Here is a 10,235-nt window from a genome sequence, read left to right as displayed (position 1 = left end):
CCGCCGCTAGGACCTGGGAGACTGCGCTGGTGTCCGCCCGCTTGGACGAGGTGACCGGGGCGGGGCGGGGCGACTGCTGCAGCGCCGCCCGGCGCGGAGGGGCCTCCCGGGGGCGCGGGCACCGCGTTTCTCCGTAAGACGAAGGGCGGCCGGGTCGCGCGCGCCCGGGCAGTGAGGCCGACGGGCCACAGCCAAGCCGCTTCGCGAGCTGGGCCGCGGCCTCGCGCGTGTTGTACCTGCCTAGCCACCAAGCGTCGCCCCCCGCGCTCGGTGCCTGGCAACGCGCCAAGGTTCAGCTGGGAGCGAACTACTGTCAGCCGGTGCAGGGCCAACTTTGATGGAGGCGCTGAAAATGAGCAGCTATAATTTTTCTACTTGAGAGGACGTAGTTAAAAGGTGCTTCCCCACCTTTCGTTTCTTTCTTTTTAGTGTGTGTGAAAGGCTAAAAGCATATTTAGGTTACCCAGCTGCATGGGAGCAATGTCAGTCCAGTAAATCTTAATTTGACAGAAAGAATTTGACTTTGAACTACTGCCTCAGTGTAGCAAACAGTAATATTTGCCTAGCATGCGTTTGCCTAGCGCTGCTTTTGCAAGTTGGACAAATGAATTTGGCTTTTCTGTTCCTTGGGTCACTGATGTGGCGCCCTTAAGTGACCTTTTCTGAAGCACAAGTAGCTCTGATAGTTGTAAGGACTCTAAAATAAAACAGGCCATTCTAAAACTAGCCCAACAATTTGCCAGTAAATTGTGTGGATGCTAAGGTCTCTTTTATGTACATACTTTAAAAGAGTGCTTTTAGTATTGGGTATTTCATCCAAAATCAAACACAATTACTTTTTAGAGTAGATGCAGCTCCACAAGACTGAAATCCACCATTTTGCTTATTTGGTCTCTGACCTTCTTTGCTCTGAACCTGCTAATGAGACATAAGAAGGCCAGTCAGTGATTCTTCTGCTACTGCAGTGGCTACTGTGATACGGATGCTATCCACTGAAATTTTGCAAAGCCCATCTATAAACTTGTTTCCTGTACAACTGTCCAATAACCATTACTAGACTAGCAGTAACCACAAGGCCATACTTTCTCTTGTTGTAGTCCTTCATCATGTTCACTGTACGCTCTCCAGTTTCTGCAAAGCAGGAGCAAAGGGTCCTACAACATGAATCCAGTTATAATCTGGCTATGTGTCAGTCAGAGCTAGTGAGTTCTCTTTACAGTTAGGGCTGTGTGAAACAGCACCATTTCGTTTTGACTTCCGTTTCGCTGTTTTTACGGAACAGTGTTTTGTTTAGAGTTTTGTTTAGTTTTGAAAGCACTGTTCTGTTTCGTTTCATTGAAACTGTGTCGCTGTTTCGACACTGTTTCGACATTTCACCCATAGGCTATAATGGGGAAGCAGGAAACTACCTATAACTTTGTCATTTTTTGGGCAGATTTGGATGAAAACAGCAGGGATGGTAGACGCTTCTGAGGGCATGGAGCCTGCCAAGCCTGCATAGATAGGTGTAGGGGTTTCTGGGAAACTGAACTTCAAAGTCTTGAAAGCAAAACTCGTACCACTTGTAAGTGTGAAGGAAAAGGGGATTGAAAACAATAGGCGTGGTAGCCCCTGCTGAGGCCATGAAGCCTGCCAGGTTTCAAGGAGATGGTGCAGGGGTTTCTGGGAAACTGCACCTCAAGCTGCTGACAAGCAAAACTCGTGACTTGACTCTGTGTGTGTGTGTGTGTGTGTGTGTGTGTGTGTGTGTGTGTGTGTGTGTGTGTGTGTGTGTGTGTTAAGGCGCGCCCTCACTGGTGGTGGGGCCTCTACACGATTCAGTAGTGTGCCACAGTCTCAGCCCAGTCCACTAATTTAAATGACAGCAGGTAGTAACTTAGTAAGCAGCACAGTAGCATCAGCAGCATCTCAGGCAGCCCAACAGTCATAGTCAATATCATAGCAGTCCCCTTCCTCCCTCTTCCCCCTCCCTCTCCTTACCTTTGAGGTGGAGGTGGAGGGGCTGCAGCCTGGTGCACTCGAGGGTCACGTGTCCCAGGGTTTCCCACTGCCCAAAGAGGGGCAGGAGACCAGGGTGTCCAGGAAACTTGCCACATACATGCCGGTGGCGATGGTTCCATGGAGGAGCCACCAGCTGAGGCCCCCAGTGGCTCGTGGGATGAGGGTGGAGTACAGATTCAGCCACTGGGGTGTCCCACCCATGCCCTCGCCGAGCAGGTCCCACCACTTGGTGTCTGGACGAGACACAAGGGTGTCATGATGGATAGTGTGGTGCACAAGCATGTAGAGGTGGTAGCGATGGACGGTGGAAAAATGGACCGGTCTGCTGTCCTCCAGCTGGCTCAGGTGGTGCAGTGGGGAACTCCATGAAGCCGGGTGAGGTGCCAGCCCCACGACAAACTCTGGTGTGCTGGAGGACACGGCAGGGCAGGGACCACCGCCATGCAGGACCTGGTCAACAAAGGCAAGGGCATCAGGAGGTAGGGCAGATTTCATCTCCTGGACCAGACGGCAGGTTGCAAGTGTCATGGGTAGACCCATGTGCCGGGCCAGTGCAGTGGGGTCCACCCACTCCTGCCCATGGTAATCCAGGAGGTCTCCAGTACGGGTGATACCAGCCAGGATTAACCTATGTTGAAACCTGGGCACCTCTGTTGTCAGCACCTCCAGCTGGGGGTTCCAGAGGAGGGGCTGGACGAGCAGGTTGGCACCCTGGGCAACTGTTGCAGGGGACTGGGAAGAGGAGACCAGCTTCCAGGCCTGGAGGAGGTCCTGGTAGAAATCTGGCAGCCCTTGCAGGTCTTGCAGGGAGAAGCCGTGCAAGCTGAGGAGCTGCTAGTCGTATTGGAGCCCCTGGAAGTGGCAGAGCAAAGCGTGCCCCAGGTGGCCCCATGCCATGTGGCTACTGACACTGTATAGCAGTCGCTGCAGGCAAAATACCAGGACCTGGCTATGCAGGCAAACCAGATCCTAGCTGCCCTCCCGCAAGGGAAGGCTCAGGATCTCTGCAGTGACCTAGTGCCATCCTGCCCAGAAAAACTTCAGCACTCATCTCTGGAGTCCCACCAGGACCTCAGGGGGCACAGGCAGGGTGTGTAAGCAGTGCCAGAGCATGGACAGGACCAGCTGATTCAGCACCAGCACTCTCCCACACAGGGAGAGACACCTCAGAAGCCCTGCCCATGCCTGGAGCCAGCCCACCACCCTTGCCTCCAGCTGGTGCCAGTTCTCCGGCAGGGAGGGATCTGTGGGGGACAGGTAGACCCCCAAGTAGACCAACGAGCCCATGCTCCAATGGATCCTGCGGAGCACAGGTGGAAGTGAGCCCACCTGCCACCCATCACCCACCACCAGGCCAAAGCTCTTCACCCAGTTGACCCGGACAGAGGAGGCCACTAAGTACAATGCCTGGCAGGCCTCCACCTGTGCCAGGTCACCTGAGTCCTGGACCACAAGGAGTACATCGTCAGCATACACTGACAGTACCATCTGCACTGCTGGCTCCCAGAGCATCAACCCCGCCACCCGCTTCCACAGGAGAATGAGGAAGGGCTCCAGGGCCAAGACGTACAGCTGGCCTGACAGTGGGCAGCCTTGACACACCCCTCTCCTGAATGGGATGGGGTCTGTCAGGGTCCAGCTGAGCTTGACCAAACACTCTGCAGAGGTGTACAGTACCTGGAGAGCCCGCACAAAGCGGGACCCAAAGCCAAAGGCCCACAGTGTGCCGGTGAGGTTCCTGTGATCCACTCTGTCAAACGCCTTCTCCTGGTCCAGGGATAGGAGGGCAAAAGACAGGCACTTCTGACATGCTAACTCCAGGAGGTCCCAAACCAGGTACAGGTTATTGAAGATGGAATGTCTGGGCACCGCGTATGTCTGGTTGGGATGGATCACGTCCATCAGCACAGACTGCAGGCGCAGCGATATGGCCTTTGCTGCCGTGTTGTAGTCTATGCAGAGGAGGAACACGTGATGCCAATTCCTCAGGTTGCAGAGATCACCCTTCTTTGGCAGGAGGGTCAGCACAGCCCTCCAGTACAACAGGGGGAGCTCCCCACTTCCTTTAGATTTGGCCCAGACTGCAGCAAGATCCAAGCTGAGGATGTCCCAAAAGGCCTGGTAGATCTTCACAGTCAGCCCATTGATGCTTGGCAACAAGGCACTGCGTGTCAGGCAGAGGGCAACCAAAAACTCAACCACAGCATGAGGAGCTTCCAGCCAGTCCCAGTTGCCCACGCTGATCTGAGGGAATCCCTCTCACAGGGTCTGACAGACTTCAGCATCAGTCAGATCCAGGGAGAAGAACTCTTCATAGAAGGCCTGCGCTGGCGCATCTCACCTGGATCCATGAGGGGGGTGCCATCACCTGCCAGAAGGCAGCTGATGTACTTCTTGGCCCCCTGCCTCCTCTCCAGGGCACAGAAGAAGCGGGAGCCATGGTTCATCTCCCGAAGGAGCTGGATGCATAAGCGGATAAATGCATCGCAGGCGCAGTGGTTGTCTAGAGCATGAAGCTCTTCCCGCCTCTCCCAACACTCTCCACAGAGGGACAGGTTGGTTGGGTCAGTGGCCAGGCACCTCTCCAGCTCTAGCACTTCCTGCTTGAGCTTCTGCGGGGGCCGCCTCCTTCTGCTGGGTGTGCCCCTGAGCGTAGCTGCCGCAAAAAAGCCGGATGCACACCTCCCCACATCCCACCATCTCCTAGCTGAGGGGAAAGCTGCCTATTGCTCCTGCCAGGCTAGCCAGCACTCCTGGAAGGTCTCCCTGAAGCCCACATCCTCCAGCAGACTGTCACTGAAATCCCAGTAGGCCAACCCCAGATGCCCAGGCCCTAGCATGGCCTGGGCCCAGACAATGTGGTGATCTCTGAAAGGGGTCGGCTGGATGCCAGAGGAGTAGGCCCGGGTAAAGTGCGGCAAAGAGATATAAACCCATTCCAACCAAGAGTGGCATGCCTGCACTTCCCCCACCCTCACACAGGTGAAGGCAGGGAGGTTGGTAGGGTGACAGGCACGCCAGATGTCCACCAGGGAGTACTCTGTCAGGATCCCCCCAAGGACACCCACGGTGGGATGGTTCCACTCCCTGCCCAACTGGTCTCACATGTCTAGGGTGACATTCAAGTCCCCACTGTTGGGGAGGGGGGTGAGAAATCACTCTTCTAAACCAATTTATAAAGCAGGCCCAAACAGCTGCTTCCTCTTGGATCTCTCCCCAGAAAGGTATGGTGGTTCTTCTCCCTGTCAGTATCTATCACCAGTTTAAATTAATAATCACTAAGAGAACTGCTTAAGGTACGTGAATAAAATGGTTTATTAATTAACACACTTTGGGACAAACAGTAAAATTAATGACAAAGTATAAACACACTGAAAATTCTATAAATCTGAACTTTGTTAGAGACCAGAGAGATTCAGAGAAAGATTTATTTTATTGAAGGTTCTGCAGGTGTTGGGCTCCATTTCCCCTTCAACCCACTACCCAAAACTTACCTACTTCTGTGTGGGTTACTGATCACTTACAGGGTTTCAGGGTACTGATAGCCACTATCCAATCCCACCCAAGAGGGGTGATACTTGCACCAGAACCAGGGGAGCTGCTACTGTAGTACTGTTGTGCATTTGATGGGGAATTGTCAGGGAGCTGACTCCTTCCTGACTCAAGGCAGCCTCAGCAATGGATGATTTCCAGTGATGAGAGGAATCCCAGCTCCACACTGTGGTCCTGCTCGTCTTCCGCCTTTCACTCACTTCATCCAATCTATTACTCTTTCTCTTTCTCTGAGAGTAGGGTTGAATAGATGGTTCTGCAGGGGTCTCATGCATCTCAACGCCTGGTTTGGGGCCTGCCAGTTTGCATAGCACCCTCCCATATGTATAGAGGGCATCTATGAAACTGTGGGCCTGCCTATACATCCAGGTGTTGCAGGTTTTGAGCCCATTGCCTTCCCCTGCCAGCACCCTCTCAGTGGCAAGGATGCTGTCAAAATCTCCCCAGCGGTCCAAGGCTAGCTGTACCTTGCTGGCGGACCAGCAGGTGTAGTCACGGTCAAGAAATGCAAGTAGCTCATCCCTGAGGACCACTGGGACTGAGAGGTCTGCAGGCTTCATGGAGCCTGCTGGTTCTTGGGCGTCCTCCTCCTGGTCCTGGGGCTCAGTGGGCTCCTCAGGCACCATCTGAATCCCTCGGTCCACTAAGAACCTGGACTCTGGTTGGGATTGGGAAAGCTCTGCAACCCCTTGGGACAGGGGTGGGGGTAAGGGTGTGGGTGGGGCTCCTTCATAAGATGGTGCAGTAGAGTTGGAGCCCCAAGGGGTTTGTGCAGGATCCCTGACAAGTTCAGCCTGTTGATTAGGGGACCCCACCGCAACCCGCTCTTGTGCAGGATTATGGGGCAGGCTGGAGATGAGGTTTTTATGGGGCAGGCTGGAGATGAGGGAGGGGGAGGGAAAAGACCCGCTAGGCACTGGGGTGCCTTCAGAGTCTGCCTTGGGGTCCTGGGAACCTCCTCCCTCAGGACTCACTGGAGTGAGTCCCAGGGCCTCTGTATCCCCCAGATCATCAGAGGGAGGAGACTCCATTGCTGGGCCTTCCTTTTGGCAGGCCTCAGCCTCAGCGCCTGTGATTTCAGAGGGTAGGCCCTGGTCAGCAGAATGAGGGGCTTCCTCCATAGGCTCCTGTTCAGGACTATCTAGCAGCATGAAAGCCTCCTCCACAGGGATCACCCATTTGATCTTTTTTGAGGGTGGGTATCAGGTGCAGCAGGGGAGGCCCCTGGAGGCTGGGCTACTTCTTCCCCCATGTGGTGGTACGGGTAGGGGGAGAGGAGTCCTCCATGTCAGAGGGCTCCAGCTGTGCCCAGGACATCCTCTTGCCTCTATGCCCAGAGGGGACCTGCACCCCCTCAGTTATGGGGTGGTCCTCAGGTGGACCACTCCAGTAGAAGATGAGGGTTGGTGAGGTGGGGCAGCCATGATGGGTGCATGACTAAGGGCAAGGGGGCCCTGCTCTGTCTCTCTCCCTGGTTGCTGCTGCCCTCCCTGGGACTCTGCCAAACTTGGTTGGGGGGGCGGGGTCCCCTGAGCTCACAAGGAGGCTTTTTGTTGTGGCTGGGGTGCCGGGGGGCCTGAGGGGGGAGGGGAGCCAGTGGTAGGGGCACCCCTCTTGCCAGTGGGACCTGCAGATGCCCTTTCCTCCTGGCTAATGGGGCACTCATGATGAAGTGCCCCAGGGCACAGCACCAGAAGCACCGCAGGTCCCCCAGTGTATAGAAAATCCTCACTGGGGCCCTCTGATAAGAAATTGCCAGGCACCCCTCAGCCTCCAGCTGCACTCCCACTGCCAACTGGATCATAACCTAGTTATGGAAAGAGCACATGTGGCGGAGGCTGGGGTTTCAGCACCCAAGTGAAAGGGCCACCACTGGGGAGAGCAGGGCCCAATTGGGGATATAGGGTGGGACGGAGCTGAGAACCACCATGGTCCCCAGCTTTTCTAGAGGCTCATGGGGGATGTATTTGTCCTCCACCATGAGCCCCCTCTCCATCACCTTTATTGCGGCGGCCTTTGAGGCAAGGAAAAAAGACCCCCTTCCCATAAAACCAGGAGGCCACCATGATCTTGGGGGCCCTCCACTACCCAAGCCAGGGCCTGCACCCAGTTCTCAAAGTGCAGGTTCTCCCACTTGGGCAGTTGGCACTTCACCTTGTGCCTCCGGGTGAGTGCCGGAAAGGGAGCCCTGCCGCCCAAGCTGGAAGGGCTGGCAGTGGAGAGTCCAGGTTCCCTGGCTTCGGGTCTCCCTGCAGCTGCCTGTGCATGGCTGTGGTTCCCATGCTGGGGGGCTGTGTTGGTGGGGATGTGGCTAGGGCCAGGGACAGGCTGAGTGGGTGTACTGGTTGGTCTGGCACACCTGGTCCCCTCAGGCACTGGTGGTCTAGGCTTTGAGTCAGGGCCCTTGCCCTTCCTACCCCCAGCTGTGGAGGAAGCTGAAGAGGAGCCTTTCCCACTGCCCTTGCCCTTGGTCCCTGATGATGGGCTTGGGAGCCCCTCTAGGGGGGATCTGACCAGGGGAGACCCCCAGCCCTGTTGGCTCCCTATCCGAGTCCCACCTGCCCCTGCAGCAGAGGTTACAGGTTTCTCCACCCCCGGAGGAGGTTGTTTGGACTCTGCCTATGGGGTGGAGGCTGCAGGGGCATGCATCCTCTTGGGGGCTTGGCTGGGATCTGCCCCCATAGTGGGGGCTGCAGGAAGCTCTGTGGGGGCATCTGTCTCCCAAGAAGGTTCCTGCCCTGGCATTGTTTCACTTGAGGGCAGGGAAGATAGTAAAGAAAAACAAAATCTCATGGGGCTGGTGAGTCTAGTAGAGGCAGGCTGGGGTTGTGGGGGAGAAGCAGGGTAGGAAGGAAAGGAGCTGAAGCTCACTGAGCTACAAGTGTTGGGGAAACTTGAGCTGGCTTTCTCAGCCACACAACAAACACCAGGGCAGGGGGAATAGACCACAGGACTTGCCACACAAGGGCAGGAACACACAGGGAAGGCTGCTGAGGCAGAAGTAAAAGATGGCTGGAGCGGTGGTGGGGCTTTGTTTGTTGAAGATCTGTCCAGAGGCCCCTCAGGCCTCCAGACAGGCGCTCAGCAACAGAGCAGTAGGCAGGAAGACAAAGAAGGATCAGCTGTAGTGAGGTAGCTGTGGGGGAGGGCAGGAGCAGTCAGTCAATTAGGAAGTAATCCAGTGCAGGTGTGGTGTCAGGTGGTACAAGGTAGTGCAGCAGGGAATCTCCCTTTCTCCTGAGAGGGGGCAACAGCAGCAGTGATGGTGAGAGCTCCAGTTCAGCCACTCAGGGTGTGCTTCTGGTGGAAATGGAGGTGGCTTTCCAAGGCAGCTTGGGCAGGCAAGGCACTTTTAGGCTCCAGTGGTGGGGGAGAAGGGACCTACAGGCAGTGCAGGCTCCTTCCCCAGGCTGTCCCCCAACTGTGGCTTGGCGGCAGACTGGGCAGCAGGCCAGAACAGGGGTGCAGAAGTTGGGGTGTGTTGCTGGGCTGCGGTGCAGTGCAATGGGCCCCTCCCTGAGGTGGGGCAGCAGTGTGCAGCAGCAGACTGCCCCCCCATGGGGGGGGGCAGCAACAGTAGCAGCAGCAGCAGGCTAAGGCAAGAAGGGATGCGGCCAACTCACTCCCAAAAGCTCTGAGAACAAGCCAGCAGATAGCAGTAGCCAGAGGCAGAAAAGGGCCTGGCCATCTTCTCCCTAGAAGCTCCTGAGCTCACCTGGCTAACTAATAGCCCCTACTATGTGGGGCCAATGGGTGAAAGATACAACAGAACTCTTGGGACAGCAAAGGCAAAAAACAGGATAGGAGTGTTATACGGGTCAAAGAGTCAAAATGTGAAAATAAGTGCGCCCGAGGGGGGACACCAAGCAGAGCCCCCTGGGCCATACCCACTGGTCCTCAAAGGCATCCAAGGAGCTGGTGGACGCCACCTACTGGTGCTCTGCCCAGAAACGTGCATGGAAATGTGAGAGGAAAGTGACCCCACAGTCTCTGGGCACCTTCCCAGCCAAAGCCTCCTTCCTGGTCAAGTACAGGGCCCACTTGGCCATGGCCAGGAAGAGGTTGACCAGGAGGTGGACTTGGTGGGGCCGTGGATAGGGTACAGGACCTGGTCAACAAAGGCAAGGGCATCAGGAGGTAGGGCAGATTTCACCTGGACCAGATGACAGGTTGCAAGTGTCGTGGGTAGACCCATGCTCCAGGCCAACACAGCGGGGTTTACCTACTGCTGCCTGTTGTAGTCCAGGAGGTTTACGATACAGGAGACATCAGCCAGGATCAACCTCTGTCAGAACAGGGGCACCTCTGCTGTTGGCCCCCTGGGTGACTGTTGTGGGGGACCTGGAGGAGGAGACCAGCCTCCAGGCCTGGAGGAGGAGACCAGCCTCCAGGCCTGGAGGAGGAGACCAGCCTCCAGGCCTGGAGGAGGAGACCAGCCTCCAGGCCTGGAGGAGGTCCTGGTAGAAATCTGGCAGCCCTTGCTGGTCTTGCAGGGAGAAGCCCTGCAAGCTAAGGAGCTGCCCGTCATATTGGAGCCCCCGGAAGTGGCGGAGGAAAGTGCACCCCAGATGGCCTTGTGCCTCCCAGAAGTTCCTGAGGGCAAGTAGCCCTGAGCTGTTGGCCAGGGCAGGTTTTTGTACTGCTGGGGCCAGCACAGGTGCTGGCCCCAGCCTCTAGCTCCC

At 56.2% G+C, this 10,235-nt stretch overlaps 1 protein-coding gene across 1 annotated transcript in view; it reads left to right on the top strand.

The window, feature by feature from the left end:
* Positions 1 to 6: 6 nt before the first annotated feature.
* SPAG17 (sperm associated antigen 17) overlaps positions 7 to 10,235 on the top strand; it is a 469,533-nt gene continuing 459,304 nt past the window's right edge. Inside the window, exon 1 of the mRNA XM_019526871.1 lies at positions 7 to 50. The gene's annotated coding sequence lies outside the window, so the exon portion shown is untranslated. The remainder of the gene's footprint in view (positions 51 to 10,235) is intronic.

The sequence above is a fragment of the Gavialis gangeticus genome, unplaced genomic scaffold (assembly GCF_001723915.1).
Source record: "Gavialis gangeticus isolate Ggan-Ray unplaced genomic scaffold, GavGan_comp1, whole genome shotgun sequence".
In the NCBI taxonomy this organism is placed as follows: Eukaryota; Metazoa; Chordata; order Crocodylia; family Gavialidae; genus Gavialis; species Gavialis gangeticus.
This window is presented reverse-complemented; position numbering and strand designations above follow the sequence as displayed.